Below are 27,986 nucleotides of genomic sequence, written 5' to 3'. Positions count from 1 at the left end.
TGTGGTTTGTTGTGACTTGATATTTTTTTTTGATCAAGACGAGATTGCTGTAGCGAATGTCAATTTCATTTACTGTGCCAAATTATGTACAATTTGAGTAATATTGTGCTTCTGCCAAAGGAAAAAAAAATAGAAACATGGGCTGCGGGCTGTTCAAGCTGCCTTCAAGCAGCTTTTTTCCCACGTCCTCCCACCAAATTACGATGACAAATAAACATTATTATTATTATTATTATTATTATTATTATTATTATTATTATTACTCTTTCCTGCTTAATGTCCTCATTGTTTATTTCACCTCGTTTATCTGTACGTCAGCAATGCTTTTGCCGGAAAAATGAAAGCTGCAGTCCTCAGCGCGAGAGTAGAGAGCGGAAAACTATATGGGACGGTCAGCCATTCCGACTTCGCATCAGCAGGGGCGGCTTCGACTGCGTCCCTTCGAGCTAGTTGCTATTATTAAATGGTGTACAACGGCCCAAGCAGCACACCAGCATTGGTCCAACAATGGTTCATCACTGGAAAAGAATGGCATCAATATTGGACTGATATTGGCATTTGGGCATTTTACTACATTCTTCATTCTTGGACCATCTTTCGTTCCAAGATTGGTCCAGTGTTCAACCAAGCTGGAGCCACCAATGTAGGCACAATATTAGACTTTCCATTCATGCACCATGATTCTTGCCAATACTGTCCAGCATTATACCATCATTGCATTACCAATATTTGTTTAATACCAGCTATTCCATTGATGGCCCATTGTCAATGCCAATATCATACCAATGGTTAGCCATTGCAGGTGCACTGGCTACTCCATTCATGCCGCATATTGTCGATACCAATATTAATCCAATGGTTTGAGTACACCGGCTACTCCATTCATGTGCCATTGATGATGTCAAGATTACACATTTTGTGGCACTGCCTGTGCAGGCCATAAAATGCAGCCTTTTTCATTCTAGCCATATTCGTGACAGCACATCGAACTTGCTGGGACAATGTTGGCCTTTCAAATAGGAGTGGCCATATAAATTCAAATTGTTGCTCATGAGCAACCAGTAGATATTCACAAAACAAGGGCATGGTTCACAAAAAGATAATATTTATTGCAATTGTTACTATAGACGGCAGTTGTTACTAGCCAGCGCTGAGGGCACACACAGCAGCAGTTAGCGGGGCAGTGGCAGGGTTGGTCAGGGCAGGGCGGGCTCTCGGGAAGTGGAAGGGGCCAGGGAGCTGGAGGGCACATTCATAGGCGTAGTGAGGAGGCTGACCCTGCAATTGCATTCACAGGTGGCATGCCTGGTTCGCCAGGGGAGGTTTCAGCATAACGCCTTTTTCTTCCACCCCCCCTGTCACAGGAACCAGGCAGCCACCTGCGAATAAATGCGTGTGCCTCCAAATCGTCCACCCCAACTTTTTCGCAAATGGCACCTGCACAAAAACAATGAGGAAACAAAATTTACAACACTATTACGAGGCATATAAAATCGCGCGCATTATTTTAGGAAGATGTAGAAAATTCCAGGATTCATGTACCGAAATTTATGGTCAATGAGAAACACTATACTGATGAGTTCCGGACTAGTTTCAGCTGCCTTAGGTTTATTAGGATGAAAGACGCACATACATTGCATAGCATGTGCCCTGTTGCATTTTGATCGCCTCCACAGCAATACGGCTGAGACAGCCAGTGTTTCATCCCACACTAGGAATTAGTGCTTGATTATCGGCTGTCTCCGCATATGACTGGCGCGCTAGTTTTTTGCCGCTCCTACGCTTTCTGCGATGTGCAAACAGTTTATATTAATAATCGTTACCAAGAGAATGTTCGGCGACCATTTTCATTTTTTTTTTAAATGGCTAGATATAATATACACAAGCGATCTAAGCCCACGACTGCTGCACTGGCCGCTGGTTAGCTGATATACGCTTTTGACTGGTTTTGTGGGTAGTTCACTTAAACGGGAGCTCACTTAAACGGGTAGCTCACAGGTGCATCATTTTTACACATATACTGCTTGTCCAAGCAAATTTGATCCAAGGGATAAAAAAAAACATTTAGGAGGCAGGCAAAGGAAACCAGATATATATTGCTGGAAGCTACCTTGAGCGCCACAGAAAAGGTTTTGTTTGGAATCCTTATTGACATTATTTACCTAAATTCCAGATTAATGCCTTACACAATAAATGGTGTTGCTACTTTGAAGAGTACCGGCACAATACACGTTTGAATATTTGTGATAAAGAACCCTCACGTCTGCATTTTGAACGCCAGATACAATAGAAAACCCCGAAAATACAGAAATCTGATTCCCGGACAATACAATTGAGGACTTGGCTTGGCTCGACAGCCCTGTGTAGCGTTAGAACTACAAGTTGCCTATGGTTTCTTCGTCCGCGCCAGCACATCGTCCAACAAGACTGTATTTGTATTTTACAGCTGAAAAATACTGTTAAACTCATTTATATCCTTACCGCTTTGTAGTCATTAGGCGCATTGCAAAGTTCGGCGCGCTCATTGTAACTCGAGCCTTCATGTGCGCCAAAGGGCCGACGCGAAGCAACCATCGCCAGCATATCACCCTTACTCATGCATGGGGCTAGCAATCTTAGCGGCAGGTTGTTTTGTCCGCTCAAAATCATGTTGTGAGCAGCACAGTTGAGGTGCGCGAATGGGCTGGTAACGGTTTCGGTATCTACATAACCCGGAATTTATCTACAGCTGGAAAAAAAAGTACACATGAGGTTTCTAACCGCAAATATTGAAACAGGGGTTTCCGAACGTGCTCACCGACTCTGTAAGTCCTATTTATTGTCTAAAGTGAATATTTAGTACTTGAAGCGAATAACCTCACTTCCCCACGTAAAAAAATAAAAATTTTCTGCGCTGTCCTAAGTGGCTGCCAGCAATGCACCACCGGTTTCCATCGTCTGTTTCTAATGGTTTATTTATAACCCTTGGCTCAAGCTATGGGGCGCAGCAGGTGTAATGTAGCTTGAGTAAAACGTGCAAGAGATCATATATATGGGTAGATTTGTAAGGTTTACAGATTTCACTTACAAAATCTACAGGAATCGCGTCACTGCGGCCTTTCTTTAAAATTGACACGTAATAGCGCTATATTCGTGGCTAAAATAAAGTAATCAACGCATTAATTCAGCTTAGCAAATGCAGCTGTAACAGAAAGTGAGGGCTGGCTACACCTAAGGTGTGCCTAGCTTTCTAATTTTCTTAGATGGCACAACCGTTCGAAATATGGCATATTAAAAAAATGCCCTTGATATTGGCTTTCTCACAGCGTATTATGGGTGCCTTAGATAAGAAACATAATCGAGGTCCATCTTTCGTTTCCAATGAAATTCTTATATGTGGTGGGCAAGTATCTAGACACAAAAGAATTAACCTTAGTTTTTCAAGATACGCGTAGTTTCCTCGAAAAAAAAAACAATTGTATGGCACATCTCTAGAGGTAGAAAACGCTGTTTTTGCCATTTCAAAATGTTGCAAGTTTGGAAACCATGATTTTGTCATCTGCTCTTTTTTACTCACTAAATATATGCATGTTTTATATTTACAAACACTATTAGAAACCTATTTTGTTTTTGCAGTTGTGTTATTAAAAAATCGCAAACTTTTCTTCAGGAGCGATACGCTGCAAAAATATTCATTTTTAACCTTATGTACTGGCATATGATGCATTAGGTTGGTTGCACTAAATATGTTTTCACTTCCTGACGCATGTTTTTAATTCCAGGCAGTATCTGGAGCTCCAGACCACTAGGTGTGTTCTCCACAACGCATCAAAATTGCTCAGAATTCGAAAACAGCAGTAAAGGGCAAATTTGCTGCAATTAAAAAAAGGTCATCTTCGATTTTCATTCAAATCCGTCTCAAAAATCTTCAGTACCTCAAAAATATCACGGACTAAAAAGTGTTGCGTTATACTGTTTAAAAATATAACATTAAATATTAAACCAAGTGCTTGTGCTGAAAATGGCCAAACTCAGCCTGCATTCTTGCAAGATCCAATAATATCTTGGCACAGAAACTATTTTTCTACATTATCTAGGTTCCATTCATTATTTCTGAAAAAATTTGAAGCTCTACATTTGTGTGTGTATCTGCATATTATTTTGAAATTGGACAAAAGTAAGAAAATGGTAAAATAAGGAAAACCGATTAGAATTGAAGAAACGGCCGCAACATCAATTTTTATCAAAATCTGTGGAAACAATGCAAAGTACTTTGTTAATTTGAGTCACTAAATATATTGAATTCTGCAAAATGTAATATTAGAAATATAAAAATGCTTGTTTTTGTTCTATAGATGTGCTTATATCGCTCCCCCTTATGGAATAGGCATCAAAACTTCAATTTAGTATTTGCTTAATTTAGTAACATTTTACCTTAAGTAAAATTTAAAACATTGTCAGCGCTTAACACCGTTTTTCTGCTTCTGGGACAAATACTTAATATAGCTTAAAATGGTATTAATTCACTATTTCTGTCAATTTCATGGCAGAACGCAAGTGAAGGCTGAACTTTTTCTCTTTCCTGCATTCTTTTTATTGCTAGGTGCAATAGTATTCAATCTAGGTTATTAATATATTATTCCATTTGTCAGCTTTGACCACCACTAACAATACTATATTTTTGAAGATGATTTTTCAATGTGTAGTTTTTATAATTACAATCTTAAGCAAATCGCTTTCCAGCATAACTTTTGGTGGCGTTACAGAGAACACATATAGCAGCTTAGAGCTCCAAATTCTGCCTTAAATTAACAATATGACCTGCGTAATAAACACAGAATATTTTAGTGCAAACAACGCAATGCGTCACGCCAGTATGTAAGGTTGAACATTAACATTTTTGTAGCGCGTTGTTCTTGAAGCAAAGTTTGCGATTTTTTACTAAATCAACTGCATCAATGAAACACACTTTTAATACTTCTTATACAAGTAAACGTTACCCAAATGCGGTGAGTAAAAAACAGTGGATGACAAAATTTTACGCAACCAGCCGGCCTCCAAACGTGCAACTTTTTGAAACGACAAAAACGGCGTTTTCCAGCTTTAGTGATAGGCGTTTTTTTTTTTCGAGAATACTACGCCGCATCTGGCAAACCTAAGGGTCATTCCTTTGTGTCGAGACATTAGCCCACGACATATGAGAATTTAATTAAATAAATGGTCATGGCACCACGATTACTGTTCCTGTCCGAAGACATCCATATTTGTTTTCATTTCGTCTCTTCAACAGGCTGGTTTAGCCAATGCGGTGAATAAAAATATCATCGCATATATTAAACATTTTCGCGCTATACGTTATACCTAAAGCTACCTATATTGTCACAACTGTCATACATTATTTGTAGCTGAAACATTACAAAAGGGATTCGATTGCAAATTGTTCGCTAGTTAAATAGACGTACGAGATGACACACGTATACTTTGTAGAATACAATTTAGGAAAGAGTAGATACAAACTACAGGCGAATAATGCTATGATATGGAGCATATGTATTACTCCGGTTAACAGTAAAAACATCAACTTTTAACATAATAATATATTCGACAAACTATTGCATGCTCACATAGGAACACAATTAATGAGCTCATCCACGCATCTAATGTCTATGGGCATTAGACGTGTGGATGACTTCGTTTTATTCTAATTCGTGCGTCACTCAAAATAATTGAACGAGAAAAAAGTTAATGTCTACACAATTTTCAGTGAGTATACCACAAATTATACTAAGGTGCTTCATATATGTCACATCACCTAGCAAGTGAAATGGGATAACAGAAGTAATCAGACTCTAACCCTGATCAGAATTTCGCTTTTGCACCATCTTTGTAAGTTTTTAGGCAGGCTTTTCCACTGATTATCCGCTTCTTTATACCCCTGCCACCCACAAGACACAAATCTTCTGGGGGTATACCGAACTGTTGGTTTTCGCACCAGTGATACAACTTAAACCATCCATCTATACGTAGAAAACACTCTCGATGCGCACCTAAAAAAAATGAAAGCATGTATGTGTAGGTGAAATCATTCACCGGCGATTTAATAATATGATTTGAACAATAAAATCAAAGGATCACACTCCAAGTAACAAAAAAGTGGTGGAGAGATAGGAATTGAAGCAATGAAAGGCGGTTGCTTTCTGCAAAAAGCCAATAGCAAGAGGTCCACCGTCTATAAGAATAGGCAATAAAAATAAGGCATATTTAAAGGTGCATGCAGCAGTTACAGTGATGCAGTGCTACCTTTTTTTAGGCAGGCTTTTCCGCTGATTTTCTTCTTCTTTATTGCCCTTCCAACCACAGGACACATATCTTCTGGGGGTTGTCGGTTTTCGCACCAGTGATATAAATCAATCGATCCACTTCTACGTAAAAAACGCTCCCGATGCGCATCTAAAAAAATGAAAGCATGTATGTGCAGGCTAAATCATTCACACATGATAAAACAATATGATTTGAACAATGAAATCAAATGATCACACCCAGAGCAACAAGAAAGTGGTGGAGAGATAGAAATTGAAGCAATGAAAGACGGTTGCTTACTGAACAAAGCCTATAGTAAGAGGTCCTGCGTCTATAAGAATAGGCAATAAATTAAGGCTCGTTTATAGGTGCATGCAGCAGTTAAAGTGATGCAGTGTTACCTTTCTGTTTCACTGCAGTGATTGGTATAAATATTACAGCAATTGCTAGGCATCTCAGGTAACCCCATTGAAAACTTCCTCCAAGGTACCGAGGAGCAGTGGCGTGTTATTTGCAGCTGTTAACGGAAAGACAGGCTATCCTATGAGTGCATGCGCATTTCCTCCTTTTTGTATACTTGAATAAAAGCGACTGAACAGTGAGTGTTGTAAGAGGTGCAGCGTCCCTAGGAATGGGGAACAAAATTAAGTTTTAGTAAACAGAGGTACAAAAAGAAGCAAATATGCCTGCAATAATAGCATGATGGCCTACCTTTTGATCAACAGCTGTAAACAACCTGTCACTGCCAGTCGGTTCTTTAGATAGGCTTATCAATGCCAGAGCTTAAAGCTAAGAGCAATATGAGTAATGTTTATTGCGGTCACGGCCGTAAACAATTCTAGCGGAACACTCCATTACTGTAACTATTCAACCGTCCATTTGTACATATCGTTCATTAAAGAACCATGCACATCATATTAAGTTGCTCTTTTCTACTCCCAAATGATTTCCTATAGAATTAGAATACGTGGATCGCTGCTTCGGTTTCAACATTCTTGCACGATGGCTATGGCGTGCACTTCATGCATACGGTACGGCACGTGAGGTACAAAGAGCTGTAATTGCCGAACAGGCGGACCTGACTTCCTGTCCCATTTCGCCTGAAAGTGCGCGCCGTCATCGAGCGCTTCGCGAGCAATATATTTCGGACGATATGGTTGCCTCATACCGGCCGTCAATGTTTTGTACATTGTGTCCCGCGTGCACGTTGTTTACTTTGCAGTGACAGGGACGCAGTGCACACACGGCTGATGTGCCTTTTTGCTTGTATTGTTATTTTCCCCCGCCCTCGAAGGGCGTCTGCGAAATCGCTCTCCTATTGTCGCCGCTTTCTGATAACGCCCTCACCTGAAGGCACGTGCTCAGAAGGGGGGCGTCGATTAAGAAAATTTTGAAAAGGGGCTCACTTGCGCTGTTCACGGCTTTCAATTCCTCAATATGATATTAACCATTATAAAAGTGGAGGTTCATTATGACTTAATTATAGCCTAGTCATCAAGCGGCATCACGCACATGTCTGCCCCACTGTAAAATTCGCTTGCACAGACGGCACGAACAGTTTTCAAAACTTCGTTTGTACATCTGAAAACAAAAAACTGCCCTTAACTCTTAACAAAATCCAAAAACTGTGTGAACATGGCTTCCTGCGCGCAGAAGAGAGGCTGTCCAAAATATATGTACAAAGCCGGGCGCATAGCATCTGGTTACTAATTGATTGCGGCGCGCTGCACAGTCAAAAAACTGCGCAAATGGCTGCCTGCAGTGTTCTGTCACGTGTTGGTGGCATACACACCTGTTACGCACGGCTCCTCTATTTTCGGCGCAAATGCTATTCATATCGCAGCCAGCAAATAAGTCCACGCACTTGCTTGCATGTAACCCGGACGAAAATTCGCTTAGTTCTTGAAGTCATGCTTCGCGCAGTTGTTTCGAGGAGAATAAGGAAAGAGAACATTTGGGACTGGTAGGAGATTATATAGAACCAATTATGAAGCAATGGCATGCTGCAAAGATATATACTCACGGTCTAAGATGACGGCGTTCACTGAGTCTGATAATGCCGATGGTATCCCGCCGTTGCTGTAATCCGTACTCCGGCGACATTTCACAGCTCAGCTATTCACTGATATGTAGCAAGCACCAACCGGAGCACATGCACATGTATAGGCGCAAGAGAAAATTATGCACAGCACAATGAAAAACAAAATTAATGAGGGAAGAAATTAAAGAAAGGTTTAAGAAGCTGTCACAAGTCTTGTAGCGTCTCCAACAAGCTCTGAAATGAACGCTTCGGGAGGAGGCCGCGCAGCAGCGCAGCTGGGGATGCTGTCTGTTGTGTTTTGCACGTAGACGCGTAGGCGAGGGGGAACAACGACCCGCTCAACCAGCGCGTGATTCCCGCCGCGGTGTTGTGTTCGCAAGGGCTGCGCGTGGGAACGAAAGACCAACGACCCTCTCAACATTCCATTCGTCCTTTACCCAGCCCTCTTCTGCTTGCACCGGCCAGCCGTGACTTCGGACCGTGCCGATGAGCGGCCGCCAGCGCGCACCGCTCGAGTCGAGTTCTAATAAATAGTTTTGTTCTGTGTGTTCGCAAACGCATTGTTTCTTCAAGCCAACCACGGACAAACATTTTCTAAAAAAATAGAAAGCCTCCCCATCTACCATCCACATTCTTGCGTAAATCCATACAGCTGGTGCATCGACAAATGCGCGCGTCCCCTCCCTTTCGCCACCTATGATCGAACAAAGGATGGTCGTTCGACCTTTTATATCTACTTCAAAATATTATATACTGTTGCGTGATGACTGATTAATAATGTCAAAGAGGCGGAGTTCCGAGCTTCTCTTCTATTCTGGCCAAATTTGGTTATAGATTATACAAATTATGCTCAAGTTAGCTAGCTGAAAATTATCCGACTAAATATATACATGTTTTTATTTGTATTCAGTTAATGTTCGCTTTTCGGGTATGAGTAGATGTTTTTATAAAAATTCTAAACATCGGCCCAGGAAACGAAAATTTTCTAATTTGCAGGCCTTTATTTCAGAAAAGGTTCATGGTAGAGCAGCAATAATTCCACAATATGTTCTCAGCATAATTATCCGCAAACAGCTAAAGCTCATATTTTTATGACATTTGGATACAGAGATACGATCGCGCTAATTTACAGAAAACAGCGAACATTGAAAATTTTTAGGAAAACAAAAACAGTTTTCACATTGTTTAAACTTTTTCCACCTATTCTACACTACCTCAGCTTTCAAAACCATTAAAACACCTTGCATAATTTTGTTGCGCAAGTAATTATGGCCACATCGATAAAGCCTTTTTCCAATTATAGCGCACCGCGCTGTTCTGAACATTCTACGGAATTTGTGAATTGTTCAAGGTCTTTAAATTTTGGCATATAATTCTGTAACAGGGAGAAATATATTTACAAAAGAGGATTAAAGATATATACATTGAGGAACAGCCAAGGAGCCAGGCTACGAGGGCCGCCCATTCGACGCACTTCTTTTTCTTAATCTTCCACAAACGAGAGCGCCACTTCGTCCTCATCATTCTCCAGCTGTAACAATATTTCTTCGCTCATGTTTTGTCTCGACTTCGCAAATCGACGGTGACAGACACAGCAATGAATGATTCAGAATCAATTTTGTGCGCGTCGAGGTGCTGAAGCGCTGTGGCATCAGGCAATACACAGACGTTTTTCGCAATCACCTTCCCCCATAACGCGGATTGCACAAAAAGACGATAACGTTCAATGAGCAAGCAACGTATTCCAAATCATTTTAGTAGAATGAAAGAATTGGAAAGGGCATGGAAAACTGCCTCATTAAAACAGTGTTTGTAGGCTGCATTCGCTTTTTCGAATGACTCGACAGCGCACATTATTTTCATTCCTGTACAGTTTTTTTTTATTCCTTTGCCACCGCCTAGCGCGGTTGGAATGGTCAAACTCTAAACTAATAGGCGGAAAAAACTATTTTTTTTGTTTATTGGCGATATATATGTTGTGCGCCATATAAATGTACCGGGGCCTTCATGCTCGCAGTCTGCACGAAAAACTGTCATCTTTTTTTTACCACCGCGTGAATGCCCAAAACTAAAATGGTAACCTCGCGAGTCTTCCGGCTTTTCATTTTCCAGTGATTGCGTCTAGAAAGTACACACATCGTATTCGGTCCTTTCTCCAGGTAAACAGACGATGCTGCGTGTAGTTCCTTATGGATAATACAAAAGCACTAGAACAAAAACATCGCTGAGAAAATGGTCATTTGTTCCTTCAACTTGAGGCATCGTTTTCCTTCTCGGCAATGAAAAAGCTACCTTCTAATCACTAATTTAATGTCACATGAACATGCTATGGCGACACGATTTCGTTTTTATGCGCGTTCTCACTGACAACTGGATTTGTACTATAGGTTACGTATAGATGCAGGGATGTAATCGGCGTCCAATACAGGCATATTGGGTCGTGAGTGCTAGCCGGTCTGGGGTATACTTATGTGGTCGCACGGTCGTGCTATAATTAGATATAATTGTGCGACAAGCATATGCGCCTGCGACAAAATCTGCATGCATGCCAATAGGCTAAAACCATAAACACATATAGCTGACCCCCAAAAATGCGCCGCATATGAGCGCACCGAAAAGACGAATCCAGACAGTTGCAGCGGTACGTGCTTGAATGCGTTATATTAATTGTCGTCCCGTGCGTGGTACTTGGTGAGGTCCGAACGATCGGCTGAAATGTTGTCGGAATTAAATGCCGCGGTTTGGCGTCCAGCGCACGTGTATTCAACCATAAAAATGGAGAATTTGTTTTGATTGAATGGTCAACGGAAAATATTCACTTCGGCAGCCCATTAAAGCTGTGTTTTTAGGATGGCAATGACATTTGCGAGATCAGGGGAAAAAGTGGTCCATCGTGGGCAGTTTTCATACAGGGATAGCTAATACTGGAAAAACACAAGACAAATTGCAATGGTCCATTACAGCCAGTTTAAAACAACGGAACGGTCAACGTCGGAAGAACACAGGACACCTTGGTCCATTGTAGCCAGTTTTAAAAACTGAACGGGCAACGCCGGAAGAACACTGGACAACATGGTCCATTGTAGCCAGTTTTAAAAAAGGAACGGCCAACGACGGCGGAACACAGGACAACTTGGTCCATTGTAGCCATCTTTAAAAAACTGAACATCCAATACTGGAAGAACAGAGGATAACATTGTCCATTGTAGCCATGTTTAAAAACCGGAACATCCAATGCCGGAAGAACACAGGACAACTTGGTCCATTGTAGCCAGTTTTAAAAAACGGAAAACCCAATGACGGAGGAAGGCAGGACAGCTTGGCCCATTATAGCCAGTTTTAAAACCCGTGCGACCATTATTGGAGGAACAACGGCAATCTCGGTCCAACATAGACATTCTGTATGTACGGCAGTGCCAATATCGGGAACTCACTGCACATCTTGGCCCAAGCTAGCCAGTGTTGGCTACTGGCAGCGCCAACACTGGGAGAGCACTGGCTAGACTGGGCCATTGTTGGACATTGTGTTGACTGGCATGTCCTATGTTGGGAGCATGCTGGTTAGGCTGGCCCAATGTAGGGCCACTGCTTGCCGTCGTACTTACAACATTGGCCCAATGCTTTGTGCTGCCTGGGAAGTGAGAATTTTGACAGCTTGCGAGATAAGAGGGCGCCGCGCGCATGGTCACACAGACGTCTCGACGCCAGGCAGCGGTTTCCCTAGATGGCGCTGACAAGTGCTTTCCTTTTGAAGCCGTGGTCCATTTTATTCTGTCCGCGACTGTATATCCAGGCATAGCAGAGCTAAGCCATCTTAGATTTTTTTACAATGTGTTTTACAAATGTTATAAGCAGTGTATATAAGGAATGACAGCATGCTTTTTTTTTTTTTGGTGCCTTTTTGCAGGAGATGAGACTTTAACCTATCGCAATATTTGCTCGCATCACTGGGCGACTACATAGTTACGGTAGACAGCGTACATCAACCTACAAACTTAGACGTTCAAGCTATCTCGGAGAAAATATAGGTAAGATTTAGCTAGGCTGGTGGTGAGAGAGGAAACAGGAATTCCGCTCTCCCCTAGCTTCGAATGTCCAGAGCTATAATTGAGAAGTGGCTTTTTCCACCTAGGCCAATACTAATAGCAAACATGCGCGGGTTCGAAGTGCATCTTGATGTCTAGGAACTGTAATTGGTTCTCTTTTGGGGCCTCGAGAGTGAACTTGAGACCACAGCCACACATTTTGAAGTTTTTCAAATGTTTACCACGCGGTTATTAAACCCCGTTCTACCAACAAAAACAAAACAATCATCAATATAGCGAAATATGCATTTATGCAACCTTTCCAGCTTGCAGCTGAGTACACGACCCCCTTTGCTCAAATAAGTGTCATTTAAAACCAGTGCTATGCGCGAGCCAATGTAAATGCCAGACTTCTGTAGATAATTGTCTTATCTAAGGGAGCAGAATGTAGCGCACCAAGACAAGGACCGAGAAAGAGGACACACAAACAGACACGCACACACGCACACAACCTAAGGATCTACCCTTCTGAAACTTATCTCCCCACCCTGAAATTGTGCAGCAGAAATACGCTTTCAAGAGTTCCAAAACGCTGCCAATGAAACTTTGATTCGTGTACAAAGTTCATTTCATCATTTGCTTCCGTGATGCGCGACTTCCCAGACGACAACAGTCGGTCATGTGGTAAGGAGTAGTATATGTTTTATATATCTATGCTGTACGCGTACGCTGTTCAGGGGTTTTGGTCTCTAAGAAAGGCGATTATTGAATCCGAATTAGGAACACCGAAGAGATGCACGTGCACTAGCTTGGAAAGATGTTGCTGTAAAAACATTGGCACGCCGATTCCGAGTTTTCTTCGCTATTACCCTGTGTTCGATAGCGCCTGCCCATTGATCATGAACAGCTAGCCTACAAATTGCTCGACTTTTTCTTCGCTAAAACTCTTAGGTGTCACGAGTAATGCGTAATACAATATAAGGTGTCTTGCCCAGCGCAGCAGACAGCCTTTGCAAAGTTGCAGCATTTTGTTTTTGTTTTTTTGTTTTAGTGACAATGAGATTTCTACCCTTTCTGAGAGATCATTTATCTCTTCTCGCATGCTTTATTTTTCGTCAAGGCAATTTGTAGACTTGACCATTTAGCCTTGTAGCTGCACATGCTCATTTCTACTTCAGACCTAGGCTAAGACATCTCGGGGAGACTCTACAGACATTCAGTTTCATCCGCTGAGTGTTTCGCGTTTTCAATATAGTCCTTATGATAATCCAAACGTTACGTGATCTGACCAAAACTGAGTGACAGCATTTAAATCGACCGCTGAATGCCATAAATCTCTCGAAATTCATCCAGGATGAAAGGTAGGTATTTGTCTCGGCCAGTGTCGTTAACTTTGGTTACTGTAATTCTTGCGCAAATTATCTTAGAGCTTATATAAGTGGCACTTCTAAACATCTCTAAAGCCTGATATGTTAGTTTTAAAGATATATTTAGCAATTCTGAAGCACGTTTCGACGTGAAACAAAATTTTGAGGCAGTAAAGACATGGAACATGTCCCTGGAACTCAGTTCGACACAAACAGCAACGGGCTATTATAGACACTGCTGAACAAAGCTACTTCCACGCCAGCACCATTTCACTTATAAAACCAATGTTCTTGAGTAACAGCTGCAGTATGGACGCACAAAGTATACAGTCAACAGGTGCGCTCTTATTTGGAAAGTAGGGTTTAAGAAGAAATATGAACAGACTTGATTTCTCTTTATACAGACAAAAATGATTTTTGTTAAAACGGCGTCTGCTCGCAGCATTGCTTCAATGGCGCATACCCCCCCCCCCATGTCACTGCGCACTAAAGCGAACTGCCTACTCTTAAGCAGAATTTTGATGCAGAAGCAATTCATTCATTCATTCATTATTTATTTATTTTTGCACTAACAGAGAACTTCACCCACTTCGACGGCTACTTCGAGAAGCAGGCCTAAAATAGAAAGTTTGTCACTAATAGGTTTCGAAGCCAGGGTGACGCTCAGAGATCGCCATCACTGGCTATTATGTCAGACAACTGCACCCTGTGGGTTATGATATCAAGAGTGCTGAGACAACAATATCAACAGTGCTGAGACAGGACAAAGGAACACGACCCGTGGCTCTCTCAGTCCTCGACTTCTCGTGTTAAGCTGCCAGTCTTTATGCTCCTTTTTTTACGTCGTCGCCTTTGTTCTCCTCCCCTTTGGGATAAACATCAGCTCCGAATATGCGTAAGCCTCCTTGCGCCGACGTCATCACCCACCATGGCATGATGACCGGACGTGACGTTTATCACTTCCGGTTATTAGACACGGCCGGTTATTATACATATGATGCCATAATGATGTCACATCCGGTCATGATGTTACTGTCGATGACGTCACCAGGCTACGAGACCAATGGCAACGGCGACACGAAACGCAGTAACGGGCCCCAAAGGGCTGCGCTGTAAAAACATGTAGAAGACCGAGAGAGGGAGGCCGGACCAGCAAAGCTTTGCCGGGCTTAAGCCAATTTAGGATAAAACAAAAACAATAAATGTCTAAAGTAAAAAAGCGTAGTTAAGAGCAAAATGTAGGGATGTAAAAACAGATTATATATATATATATATATATATATATATATATTGTAATGTACTAGGCGACGACGAAGTGAACAGTGCAGGAGAAAAGGAGACGACGATGAAGATAGAATAACGCTGGCTGTTCGAAAGAACGGCCGCGTCCCTGCTTGTTCTCCTTCACAATGGCGCAGTCGACGAACGTCGGGCCCGACCCGGACCTCCACGACCCGCCGCTCCTCCTTCGAAGCGGCCGGGCAGTCACACGGCCAGTACATTCGGCGCCTGGGACCCCTATTCCACCAGAGAACGGCGTCCATGCCTCCTCGGCGGATTCGGCTCTGGCGGCCCTCCTTCCCGAAGTGCTCTCAACCATCCGGGAGGTAACCGCCACTTTCGCCGCAGCGCTTGGCCGCGTCTCGATGTCCTCTGGGTGCCCAGTACCACCGGTACCGCTTCCGGAGTTCCGTGGCTTCTCTGATGACGCCGAAGCATGAGTTGAACTTGTCGACGCTGCGGCCCGGCGTTTCGCTTGCCCAGGCAGCACAAGAGCCCGGGCCAATATTGTCAATGAGTTGGCAGAGATCAGCCCTATGTAGGCCCAGCGCTGCCATCTTATGGCTGGTATTGGTTGTGCCATTCTATAACACGTCCAACACTGGCCCTGAGAATTCCATTGGTAACCAATATTGTTCGTACCTATTTATATTGATAACAACATTGGCCCGTCATATCTGATGCCCTGACAATATCGGTGGTACCATTATACGAGGATGGCAATGATGGGCCTGGATATCCGGCGTATCACCGGTGTTGGCGCTGCCACGAGATAAGGATGGCTATAACGGACAGCTTTAGCCATCAGTCCACTGATGTTGGCCAATATTTGACATATGCTGGACAATAATGTCAGCTCTGTTACAATGGCCCGCCAATGTCCGATATACACTGGCATACCTTACATATCAACAGTATTGGCATTGCCCTTTCATAAGGATGGCTATATCGAACAGCGTTAGCCATTACTCCACTGACGTTGGCTAATATATGGCATATGCTGGACAATACTGTCAGTTCTGTTACCATGTCCCGCCAAATGCATTAGCACACACTTCAGTCAACATTTTCTTGTCTATTTCACCTATTGGTCACTACTAGATGCAAATTAGCATGTGGTGGAAATATTCCGTGGAAACCGCATTAGCATGCTTTTGCGGTTGGCAGGCTCGTTTAATACCTGGAGTCGTTAACTGTGCTGTTATAATCGATGTTTTCAAGTTACCTTTGCAATTTTAAATACTTCGGAAATCTTGTGTCTAAATAGTCTTGTGAAGTTCCGCGGTGCTGGTTTCAGTCGCGTTTGCTTTAATCCCACTTAGCTGTTGTTGATGTTGCTCGGGATTACACCATGTTCTTTTACACTAGATCTTCATTGACTTAAGCTGGCACTGTAATCGATCCACATGTATACTGTGACGAATTTGGATGAGACCGACAATCGGTCAACGACGTCAAATATCAATAAGTTCACCCCCGTTTGCTGGTCCGTCAGGGCGGCGGCGGCGATAAATAGCTCCACGCCGACCGGTAGATTAGAAAGAATCAAAACGACATGTCATATATCGTGCGTAGGCAATGGTTGCTATTTTTTGTATTCTCTTCGGCAATGGTCTAGGTTCTTTCATAGCTGCTCCCGTGGCGATTCCTGCTGCTCTGGGTGAAGAGAATTCCAAAAGTTATAGCAAATTTCTTTGCCCCCGAGTGTATTAGGTTTAACAACAGTGGCTTCAAACAGACGATTACCGCAGGACACGCATGCAGTGCGATGCAAAAAATGTGCGATAAGCATCGGCATATTAAGGCTCGTACGTGACTCAGATCGACTATGGCGAGCGCGCTTCCATCGAAATAAACTTTAAAAATACACTAGTCCGTTTAAGCTATAGGAATACGAAGCATCGCAGCACATACTTTCGCATAAACGATTTAACAATGGTGATCTAAATTAAAGCTGGGTTATTGAGCGGTAAATTAAACGTCGGTCCGCACATGCATGGACGTTCCCACATATGGCAAATCGTATCGACGCTTCCTGCTTCGTTGTCGCTCTAAGAAGGGAAGTATTAGAAAAAAAAATGGAGAGAAAACACTGCAGGTACAATCTCAGTATGAATAATATTAAGGTTATGCTGAAACAAATAACTGGGTTACAGTTTCACTTTTCTTCATCGCACTCGTTCGCACATTTGTTTTTTCTCAAGCGTCCGCCCTTGTTGACGACACACCGCGCACTTTTGTTCCAGTCCACTGATGGCACTCACTCGCGCCGAAATATGAACGCTCTGTTCGCTGCTTGCTAGGTGCATTGAAAACATCACAAACAAAGGAAGAAAAACATGGAGGCACTGGTTGCTTGGCGGGCTGGTTGGTTCATATCTAACTTGTATTACAGCGCGAACCACAAGAAGGGACGACGACAGACAGACTGAAAAGAAAGGCACGGCGCCAGCAACAGCGGCGCCGACTTGCCCGAGTGGATGCGCTCTGCAGGTGGGGTTGTCGGGTTACACGCTGCGCGATGCAATCCAAGACGCTGGCCCTGACGCTCCACGTGTGGTTCAAGGTGCACACGGCCGCCGCCCGGGCGGGAATTTACGACGCAATGCGTCAGCCGCTATACTTTAAGGCTCTATTTCTTTCATATACCTATTTGACATACGTAGAGCTAGCGTAACTTACGTCTTAGGCTTTGCGAGAGTAGACCATTCCATACGTGTATAATCAAAAATACAACTGCAATGGCCATGGCGCAATAATCAATAATGGAATATCGCACACATACGGTACTGGTAAATGCTCTATGATTATCTTGAAACACTCATTCGGCAAACGAGTACGCCAGTTATTTGCTAAACAAGCCGCGAAAATTCAAATCACTGCAGTGGCAAAAATGATCGCAGAGCCAGCTAGAGTCGCCCGCGGCACGGCGACGGGCCGGCTTCCACATTTCACAAGAACTTGAAACGCGAAATATATCCGCGTGGGGCTTTGCCACACTGAATTTTATAGGAAATCAAAATAGCTTCGTGTAGCAGCCAGTATACAAGAACGGCAGCTCAGCAGAGCACCATTTGATTGGACGCCATGCAAGTGCATTGAAAGCATAATTTTTGAATTTCTGGATTATTTTTTTTTGCACAAGTGCGAAAAAAAGAAGTCTGTAAGGTTTCTCCGCTTTTATTCACACCCCCAATTTCGCGATTCCGTCGTCGTTCACTGCATTACAATGCTTGCGCTACAAATGGCAAGAAGGAATAACTGTAGAGTTCAAAAACTAAATAAAGCAGTCGTTGTTTTACAATTAAGCTTAATTCGGTATCAAAGCTTATTATTCTCTAACTACCTTCGTGGTGGGACAGTTACAGGCGTGCGCGGGGAAGGGAGTTTTTTTTTTTTTTTTTACAAATATTGTGTATGGAGAGAAGATTACCCACATGTAAACTGACTTGTTCGCATTAGAACGAAAAAAAATGTGAAAGAAAAGACTGGAAACACAAATAAAATACGAAAAGGTACAATGGGTGTATTAACAACTGGATTAAAATGACACATCTTTGTTTCGCACACGCTCGTTCACACAGTTTTCCACCGCCTGCTCTCCGTGCTGACGCACCGCTCAATCCCGTCCTCGCGCACTTCGCACTCCTGTCGTTCCCCGGATCGCACTCTCTCACCGCATGCGATGCGAGCAAGGTCCGAGGTTGCATGCGCGCGTCGAAATCCGCGCAGGTGCGCCAAAGCGGTGGACGGGTCGACGCACCACTCAGGGTCCAAGGGGCGGACGGCCGCCGCCCAGGAAAGGGAATTGCGCAGTAATAAAAACACGAACGCTAACAGACTGGAGACTTCTTTCAAACATTTCCGGGCTCTCATAACATGTTGCGTAGAGAAATGTGCTTTTACCGCACTTTCTTGGCCAATAAAATATACGCGAGAAACTAAACTGTGAGAAAGAAACAAGCGCCTAATGAATCGGGCCAGCAAACGACTAATCTATGAGATAGAATGATGCTGACGGTGCGGATATATGAGAAAAAATGTAAGCATCGTATGCAACTAGCTTATAAAGAGGTGGCAAGTCGTGGTACTGAGATGCTTAGCTCAATAATTTTCAACAAACTTGCTTCAAATCCTCATTTCAGGGTGATTGAAATATTCCACTCGATTGAGCACTATTGTATGAAAGAATTTTCGTTGGTATGCTAAAAGTGAGCAAACTATTCGTAGTAGAACACAGCATTCACAAAATACAACTTGAACAGGTTTGGGTGTTAGAAACAAAACAGCTAGGCGCCTCTCTAGGGCGACGACGAGCTTCGCTGCTGGCACAGAGCCCTACATAGATGAGCAGCCGCAGAGCGCATTTATGCTGCTGCTGCTGCTGCTGCTGCTGAAAAGGCGATTACTAAAAAGCTCGAAGGATGACGCGACAATCGCTTAGCCGGCATGACGGCGGCAGTCGTATTTTGTTTTAAAGAGGGCGCTCCGTTCTTTCGTCCAACGGCCACTCGTTCGCTCGGCTCGACGTTCGGTGGCACCGCGCACGGAAAATGCTTCTTTCTTCAAGAAATATTCCATGTAAGTTTTCAAATTTTTTCATTCAGATTTCATAAAGCGTTTGTGTATATTGGAGCAAAATATTAGCCTCTTAGATTGAGCATTTTTTAAATTACAAGCATTGTCTTACATTTCATTGTTGCTGCAGGCTGCGTCAGCCATGTGCTAGGGAGATTTGTCTTCTTTTAGTATATTTCTTACGTTGTTAACTTTTCAAAAGTGGTTCTCAAGTGTGCGCGACTTGATGCCGATCATTTTGCAGCTTATTTCAAGTTAAACCGTTACTGTTTTGCAGAGTACTGATTTTCTAAAGTAAACAACTGCGTGGCATCGTAGCCCTAAAAGCCAACTTCGGGTATTCACGGCGTTACAGTGGCTGGAACGGCGTATAGCCGTTGCGTGGCTAGGCCGCTCGGGTTCCCTCGGGTGACCTCGAGCGGAGTCAGCGGAGTCCGGGCAAAAGCATATTTTCTCGTGTCTGGTGCGATAAAACGCTAACCGCATGAGTCGCGCGCCAGCACGATGCGCAGTGCGCTGAGGACCGCTAAAGCATTGCCGCTCGGCGCTGTCGCCCAGATTCTGGGTTTTTAGCAAATCGCTCATGATGCTGGAACCAGCTCGCGAGGCAGCCAATCGCAAAAGGCTTCGGGGTACTCACCTTAGTTGTTTCTTTATTTTCGTTTTTGTTTTTGCATGCAAAGTTTGTTTCCCTAGTCCGGTATGAGCGAAAATCCTGCAGACGCTCATTTCGTCTGATCCGTGCATATATGAGCGCATCGAGACGGTTTAGTAAAAGCTTGGTAGGGTAGTATTGCAAAACAAAAAATGCTAGTGTGGCTAGATATTGCTAATTTGGAAAGTTGCAGAAAAACGCCACTGCTTTAAATCATGTCTGCATCGCAGTATAGTAGCACGCCGCTGCGCTGGGACCATTTTTTTTTTGTGGGGGGGGGGGGGGGGGCGGGGTTAGGGGCTTGACGCTTTTCAAGAAATTTCATCAGTGTTGCTGTTTAGTGCAAGAAACTGGATATAGCGTAACTACTCATTTACCAAACGAGGAGGCGGCGCTAACAAAGCAAGACTGAAAACGCGTCTCTGTCGCTGAGGTCTTTCGCTCTGTGCAATGTGCAGCAGCGACAGGCGTTGGCGTCGTCGTCGCGCGATGCATCGCCAGGAATTGTCGCCTATTTTTATCTTTATGTATCGTTGCTTCAGTTGCAATAGATCAGTTGCAAAACCTACACGTCAGCTTCCTGGTGCGGCAGACATTCCTGCACATTGGCGGCATAGACTTTGGGGTAATAGTTGGGCACAGTGCTAGCACATCGCCTGACGGGTAGGGTAATTCCCGTACCTCTTGCCCATTCGTCACAGTATTATTCGCGTGCGCATTGTCGCCCCACTATTACCCTCTCCGGTTAGTGTCCCTTTTCTAAATTTTCTTCACCCCTAGGGTGACAGTGCGCCCCCCCCCCCCCCTCCCTTTATTCCAGCGTTAAGAATGCCCAAAAACCTTTCTCTGACAATGGCCTGTGCGTGGGGGACTGCATCCAAAGCAGCTTGGACTGTGGTAGATGCATGTACTGCACCTAACTATTATCCCTGAATCAGGTTCTGTCGCCACTGTGCACGAATTCCTGCCTCACAGGGAAGCCGACTTGTAGGTTTTGCAACTGGTCTGTTATAGCATCTCCAGCAGGGCCGGAGCCTTAAGGGTGAGTGCTGGGTGGGCTCAGGCAATTTCAGTTCCAGGCCGGGTTCGGGTTTGTAGCATGAGGCCCGGGTCGGGCTCAAAATTTATGCCCGTGCACACCTCTAGTCGCGTCGGTTGTGTAGCACACGTTTGGCGCCCGTGCCTGCTTTTAATTTTGTCCTTCGCACCATGACACTTTGCTCCAGCATCAAGACTGCATGAAACATCAGTATGCATTTTCCGGTCGTTATGCTAACTGATCGCCCCACCGCCCTGGCACAGCTATGTTATACCATGTGTAACATAGAGTTGCAATTAGTCCATTTTTTGAGACAGCTTTGAATTGAAATTATAGATTAACTAAACAGAGAAGAGCCGTGGTATGCTGTTATCACGATTTAGAGGCATCGATTTAATGGAGACTTTCTTTCCTTGCATTTAGGGCTCTTTGCTCTATAACGCCCGCAGTCCAGCTGCTCCACTTGTATCATCGCACTGCTTTTGCACAAGCAATCATCTGCCCTCAAAGGGGTGCTGCCTGAATGTGAGGCAGACAGCATCGTCAACATTTTGGTGCTGCAAACCTGTCAACAACTGTGGGAGCCTTGCCATGAAACATGCTGTGTGTAAGGAAACATTGCCTCGGTAGGTATGACACATTGCCTTTGTTTTGCATTATATAAAGGCTTTAAATGCTCTGCTGGCGTTTTGCTATATGATTGCATGCTATATGACTTTTTCTGGCTTTTTAGCTCAAGGCTTACTTGTTTAGAAGTCTTGCCCACCAGTATGCAGAAAATAATATCCTCCATGTCCCTGGCAGTGCTTTAACAGCTGGTGCTATATTTCATTGCTTTATTTCAACAGTATGTGACTATTTCAAGTTGAGGCATGATTGAGTGAACCTGTGGTGTAATAGCACAATAACAGACATAGCTTGTGAACTGAAGTAGTAGTTGTCATTTGCGTAACACGGGAGTGCAGGTGCTTTAAGTGATGGAATATTTAGCATACTTGATTATGCTTGCATTACAAGAATTCGCAGGAAGCCTGTATTGAGGTTGCAGAGAAGAAAGCCATTCAGTATTGCTCAGGTTATTTGCCTTCCACTCTCCCTTCATTACTGCTGCCTGCACTGTATGTATTTGTTCATACAGGCATGCAGTTACTGACTGCTTGTACATTTCTGGTTGCCTAGACTGGCTTCAGCCATGTAGATGTAATATTACTTTGATCTAAACCAGGCTATTTACTTTGCTCAAAGTGACAATTTTAAATAATTTTCTCCCCAAGCCATTGAGATTCGCCATTAGCTCCCAACTCGCTTTATTCGCAGCTGCAATGAATTTATTCTGTAACCCTAGAGCAAGACATTTGCAGAAAGATCATCATGCAATACTCGTTCAAATTTTGTAAATTTTAGAGAACATTGTTTGTTTTTGCATATGCTTCTGTGTTCGAAAAACAGAGCAGACTTGCTTACAGTGCAGGAGGGGTGAGCTGAAAGACAAAAGGAAATTATTAGTGCAGCTGCTCATTCAGCCGTGCATTCCTTGTGCATTTATTGCTCTTATATATGTGCACCTTTGCCTGCATGCTTGCCAGGGCTTTCCCCATAATGGGTGGCAGTGATCTTGCCGCCTACCTCTCAGGGGGGCTGCCCTTTTCTAACTACCTGCTCACAACCAACTCACCTCCTGGGCTTCAAATTTGTCATACTCAAGGACGATTTTCTGTGTTTGATGTTACCAGTGACGCCATTTAAGATACGCAGTGTGCATCATTGGTCCATTAGTTACATTTCGAGATGTTGTCACCCCTTATATTCCTTACTCATATTTCTTTTTCTACATCCCCTTGCAAGTGCCAAACGAAATAAGACGTATAAAACTGCCAAACTCCCGCAGTCTCTGAATGCTATGTCAACAACAAAAAAACTTTTGCATGTCTTAATAAAAGTAGAAATGATCCCCCGATGTTCTTTTTTATTGTCATATCTAGTCAGACGGTTTAGTGAACTGCTACATGACCAAGCAAATTGCAACTGTAAGTGCACTGAGGAGTCATGCGTTAGAGCAAGCATATGGATCTTGTGTTGCTTAGCTGCTTAACTCCAAATATCCTCCTTTGTCAGACAAGATATTTTTTTAGAAAACTGGATGAGCCAGAAGAAAGCAGATTGGATTCTTAGCTGCATTGTTACTTGTTACACGTGTGTTCCACCCCTGTATACATGAACTCGGCAGAATTGCGTCGAGTACGTCTGTCGAGTGAAAAATCAGTTGTGGGGTTCATGTATACACAGTCGGGTCGAGTAAAATAGGCGGCGGAGCGGATCGCGTTAACTCGATTTCAGGGGGTAGGTTAATTCGCTTGACCCGCTTATCTAAAGGCATGTAGACGCAGTCCAGTCAGGGAGTCTAGTTATGCATGTAGACGCTGTCCAGTCAGGGAGTATAGTTATGGGGAATTCTGGGATAGGAAAAAGCCTCTGGAGCGGCGACGAGCGTCACTCGAAATGAATGCTTTTTAGCACTCATCAACGATAAAAAATAATCGAAGCTCTCGATAGTAAAAGTCAATGGGATCAAATACGAGTAAGAACTTGCACAATAACTTCGAATCTCGATGCTACGCTCTGCTACGATACTTACTCACTAGAAAGCGAGTTCATGTAGACAGCCGTGTCGAGAATGATGACCTTGCTTACTCAACGCTGATTCAACCCGTTCTGTCGAGTCCATGTATACAAGGCTATTGTACTTGTAATTTAGGTGAACTCTCAGTTCGTGTATTTCACATTAAATTTGAGCGATATGTGTGCTTTTTTGCGTCTGTGCTGTTTTGTTCTGCAAACAATACTATTTCTCCAGACACAACCTTATTTTTAATTTGAGTACAAAATATTGTCCATTTTTGAAAAAAAAAATAATTTGTGAGGCTGTTAAGGAATTTTGATTTTGAAATATATTCACAAAATATCAACATTTTATAGATACTGAAATATAAAATGTGTGCGAAAAAACTTTTCAGCTCAGGATTAAACTGGTTTTTCAAGGAACTTGTCATAGGGTGGAAGTGAAAAATCACTGTCATCCTAGATGTATCGTTTTTTTATGATCCCAAAGTCACATCATGCATTGTATTTTAAGGTGTGCTTAAGCAATGAAATAATATTTGGCCTCAGATATTCAGGTAGATTAGTATTCTCTATACCAACAACTACTATGAATTGGTTTGAAGAAATCAGATGCCCGAGCACCACACCTGGTACCTGGACATAAAATCACCCAGGTATGCCTAACTGAATATAATCTTGCACGTGGAAGGTTGCCGATGGTATGGCCATATGATTAACTGCGATGAGGGAAAATGCATACCTGGTAGGCTGCTAGCTGATAAGGAAGTACGATATCATTGTACTCAGATCTAGCATAAAATTTTCCTGCCTATGCAAAGTAAATTTCTAGTACTTGCTCAATTGCTCATTGCAGGCTGACTGTAATAATTTTAGCTGAACAAGCATGCACTGTATGATTACTAGAACTTCTTGTTGGGATTGTTCGTGTTTATTATAAACTGAAGGCGCCAAAACAATACACGCACACAAGAAAAGAACGGGACAGAGTTCCACTCACAACTCATTTATTGTGCAGAACAAGTACATATATATCTCACTGCCGGCACATGCGCAAGGAACACATTCAGCTACATCACATTCAGCATCTTGTAGTTTAAGATAAGCTATGTTCAAGAATGGCTTCTCAGAGAAAGAGGCTATGGTATGAGGCATGGGCTTCTTGAACATATCTTAAATTACATGACGCTGAATGGGTTCCTTGCGCATATGCCGGCAGTGAGATATATATGTACTTTATTCTGCACAATAAATCAGTTTTGAATGGCGCTCTGTCCCGTTCTTCTTTTCTTGTTTGTGTGCATGTTGTTCTGGTGTCTTTCATTTATAATGAGCACTGTATGAAAACTATTCCTTGGTACATTACAAGTAAGGCAATTGTTTATAGTAGAATGCAGCAAGCAATAAAGCTGTGAAAACTAAAAAGCTGGAACTTGAAATGGTACTGTTATCTTGAGAATATTATATGTGTGCGCAGCCTAGAGAATATCTGCGATGTACACATCTCTCTCAGCTGATTGAAGATAGCTTGATCGATTCTGTCAGGGCAATCATTTCTTCAATCTGGCCGCAGTAATGTATGCGTGCCTGTAACTGGTGTACTCCAGAAAAATATTCTTTAATGTGTTCTTTAATATCCAGTTTGCATGCTTAGTAATCCATATTGTCTATTGCAGGAATGTTTAAGAAGTTTTTAAAAATTGAACGTTCTGGAGCCTGAACCGTCATATTTTCAGGAAATGTAATTCTATATGCACACTAAGCATCCACCTGAAGTTATCGGTTTGCCGGAAGCAGGTTTTTTATTCCAAATATCTTTCTTTTGTATCTGGAATGGATATTATTTTGCATATATGTTTATTATCCCTACGTTGTAAGATGCTGCATGCCCTTGCGTGCCCAGAAACCTGTCGCAAAGTGCTCTAAAAGAAGAATGTGTGGCAATAGGCCTTCAATATATACAGTAGAACCCCTTTATAGTAAAGCCACTGAGGCCAGCGAAAATATTTACTATATTATGGTCTTTACTGTATCAGTGGTCTGTGATGGCATGGTCCTGAAAGTGCTGTCTAGTAGTTAAATAGGCACTTACTGAACACGTCTTGTTGCTTAATGAAAAAAAAAAAACCTAAATACCTTCCATCTCGCTTTTATCATCTCTTTGTGTGATTTTTTTAATTATAAAATGTCTCTACATCTTGTGGAAGTACCTCTGAAGCATGAAGACGTGATTACGAATGCAACCAAGTTCGATTTCATGTAAAAAACTAAAGCCTTGCATGAACAGTGTGTCTCTTTTTGCTCTTTCTGTCTTTAAAAGGCAATAAATGGTAATTTGCATGGCACTCAAGGGCTGTAAGACCTTACTCGCTGCACCTCCACTTTCTGCCACCACTGCCTCATGATTTGCATTGCAGATTGCAGTGAATGTTGACCCATTTCTTTCCCTTCCCTATTTCTTGCTGCACGTTTACTCCTTTACTTTCTGAATGGAACACGCCGCCTCCTTGCTATGTTTGTAGACAGCTTTACTTTTTTCTTCTTCGCGCTGCGCGCTTTCCCTCACGGCTCCAAGGCTTCTGTAAAGTAGGCTTCTTCTGCTACGGCTAGTAGTAAAGCCACCTAAACGAACACTCGGGGTTATTGTTCTGTTTTCAAATACAAAAAGTCTTGGCCTCGCGACTCTAGGTAGTGCGCGGGAGTCGTCGCCATGGCCAGAAGCACTTTAACCGTTTTTTACCAAAAACATCTTCACTATAAAGGGGAAAAAGGTACAGTTGCCTATGGAAGATGAACTGGGACTTCAGTTTCACTTTACTATATAAGGCTTTACTATAGCGGGGTTCTGTATTTTGTACTCAATCGTATAGAGCACCCAGACTTCAAATATGTGTTTGAATAAGTGTTGAGAAGGTGAGTTTAAATCTTATGGTGATATATGCTTCTCTTCTGTGCAGATGTCATTTGTAACACCCACGGGCCAATCTCCTCAACAAACTGTTCCTGAATGGTTGTTTCCTGCGGGGTGCCCAGCTTACTACCTGGGCCATGTGCTTCCCCCGCCCCCTCAACCTCATCACTTGATCCATTGACCCTTCACTGCCAACTATCATGCTCAACACAGTCCACTGCCATTTTCCATCCATGGTGGACACTGCCCTGGAGTGCACCCATGCTCAGCCTCCTATTCCTGCAACACCTCTTGCACTACAAGGCTATAGTGCATCAACCCTGCTCAACATGTCCAGCCCCTTTCATCATGAGCAATGCACACTGCACCCCATCACCTCTAGCTGAACTACCTGGTCATGTGCTGCTTAGTGCCCTGTTTCCAATTACACCTACTAGCATCTCCCATATTAGCCCTGTACCGAATGCCTCCTGCACTGAATTTTGGCCCTCTGATGTCCTTGTGGCATGTACATGTATATGAGCTCTCAATAAAATGTTTTCGGAAAATATTTTGCTTACCTCATTTAATTGCATGGTTTTTATGGCTCCTTACGGAGATGACATGCAAGGTGGTATTGGGAAATGACTGCATAAGAAAGCCACAATTGTCAGAGTGACAATTAAGCAAATGGCAGCAGTAAGGGCAAGGGTGAAATAACTGCATGGCTAAAGGTGGCCTAACAGTGGCAGTGCCAGTGCCACGTGTGCCGATGAATACTTGTTGCATGCCAATAAATACCAATATGTGATACTAGCGGCACGGCCGGTTTATTGCCAATGTAAATGTGCCAATGGATACTAGTGGCATGCCAATACGTGACACAAGGGGCACGGCCAGCTGATAGCCTATGTTGGCAGTGCCAAGACTGGTGCAATGTTGGCATATAAGCCGGACCAATATATAAAAATGTAGTAATTTCTCAAAAAGCCAGTGTTACGCCAATGTTGGTACCAATTTTTGTCGACGTTGGGCCGGGGTTGGTGCGATGTTGGTGTGCTGCCTGGGTGGTCCCCAGCCACCACGCTCGCCGTCGCGGAAGACCATTTCCGTGGTGCCGCCCGCGCCTGGCACCAGTACGAAGGCCGCCGCTACACCACTTGGTCGGCCTGGACCTCTGCCCTCCTAGCTGCGTTTACGCCTCTGGCCAGT

At 43.3% G+C, this 27,986-nt stretch overlaps 2 long non-coding RNA genes across 2 annotated transcripts; one reads left to right on the top strand and one right to left on the bottom strand.

The window, feature by feature from the left end:
* Positions 1-1,088: 1,088 nt before the first annotated feature.
* Positions 1,089-9,525, bottom strand: LOC146209876 (uncharacterized). Its single transcript, XR_014707709.1, has 3 exons — positions 8,303-9,525; positions 6,280-6,429; positions 1,089-1,437 (listed from the first exon to the last, which is right to left on the bottom strand). It is a non-coding gene; the product is annotated as an uncharacterized LOC146209876 (long non-coding RNA).
* A 9,851-nt stretch (positions 9,526-19,376) lies between these two features.
* LOC146209875 (uncharacterized) lies at positions 19,377-27,276 on the top strand. The gene is made up of 3 exons (XR_014707708.1): positions 19,377-19,574; positions 21,689-21,891; positions 26,842-27,276. It is a non-coding gene; the product is annotated as an uncharacterized LOC146209875 (long non-coding RNA).
* The last annotated feature ends 710 nt before the right edge of the window (positions 27,277-27,986 follow it).

This window comes from Amblyomma maculatum, chromosome 1, assembly GCF_055883805.1.
Source record: "Amblyomma maculatum isolate TAMU_Amacu chromosome 1, ASM5588380v1, whole genome shotgun sequence".
Classification (NCBI taxonomy): Eukaryota; Metazoa; Arthropoda; class Arachnida; order Ixodida; family Ixodidae; genus Amblyomma; species Amblyomma maculatum.
Note: the sequence above shows the minus strand (reverse complement) of the source record. Positions and strands in the feature narration are given on the sequence as shown.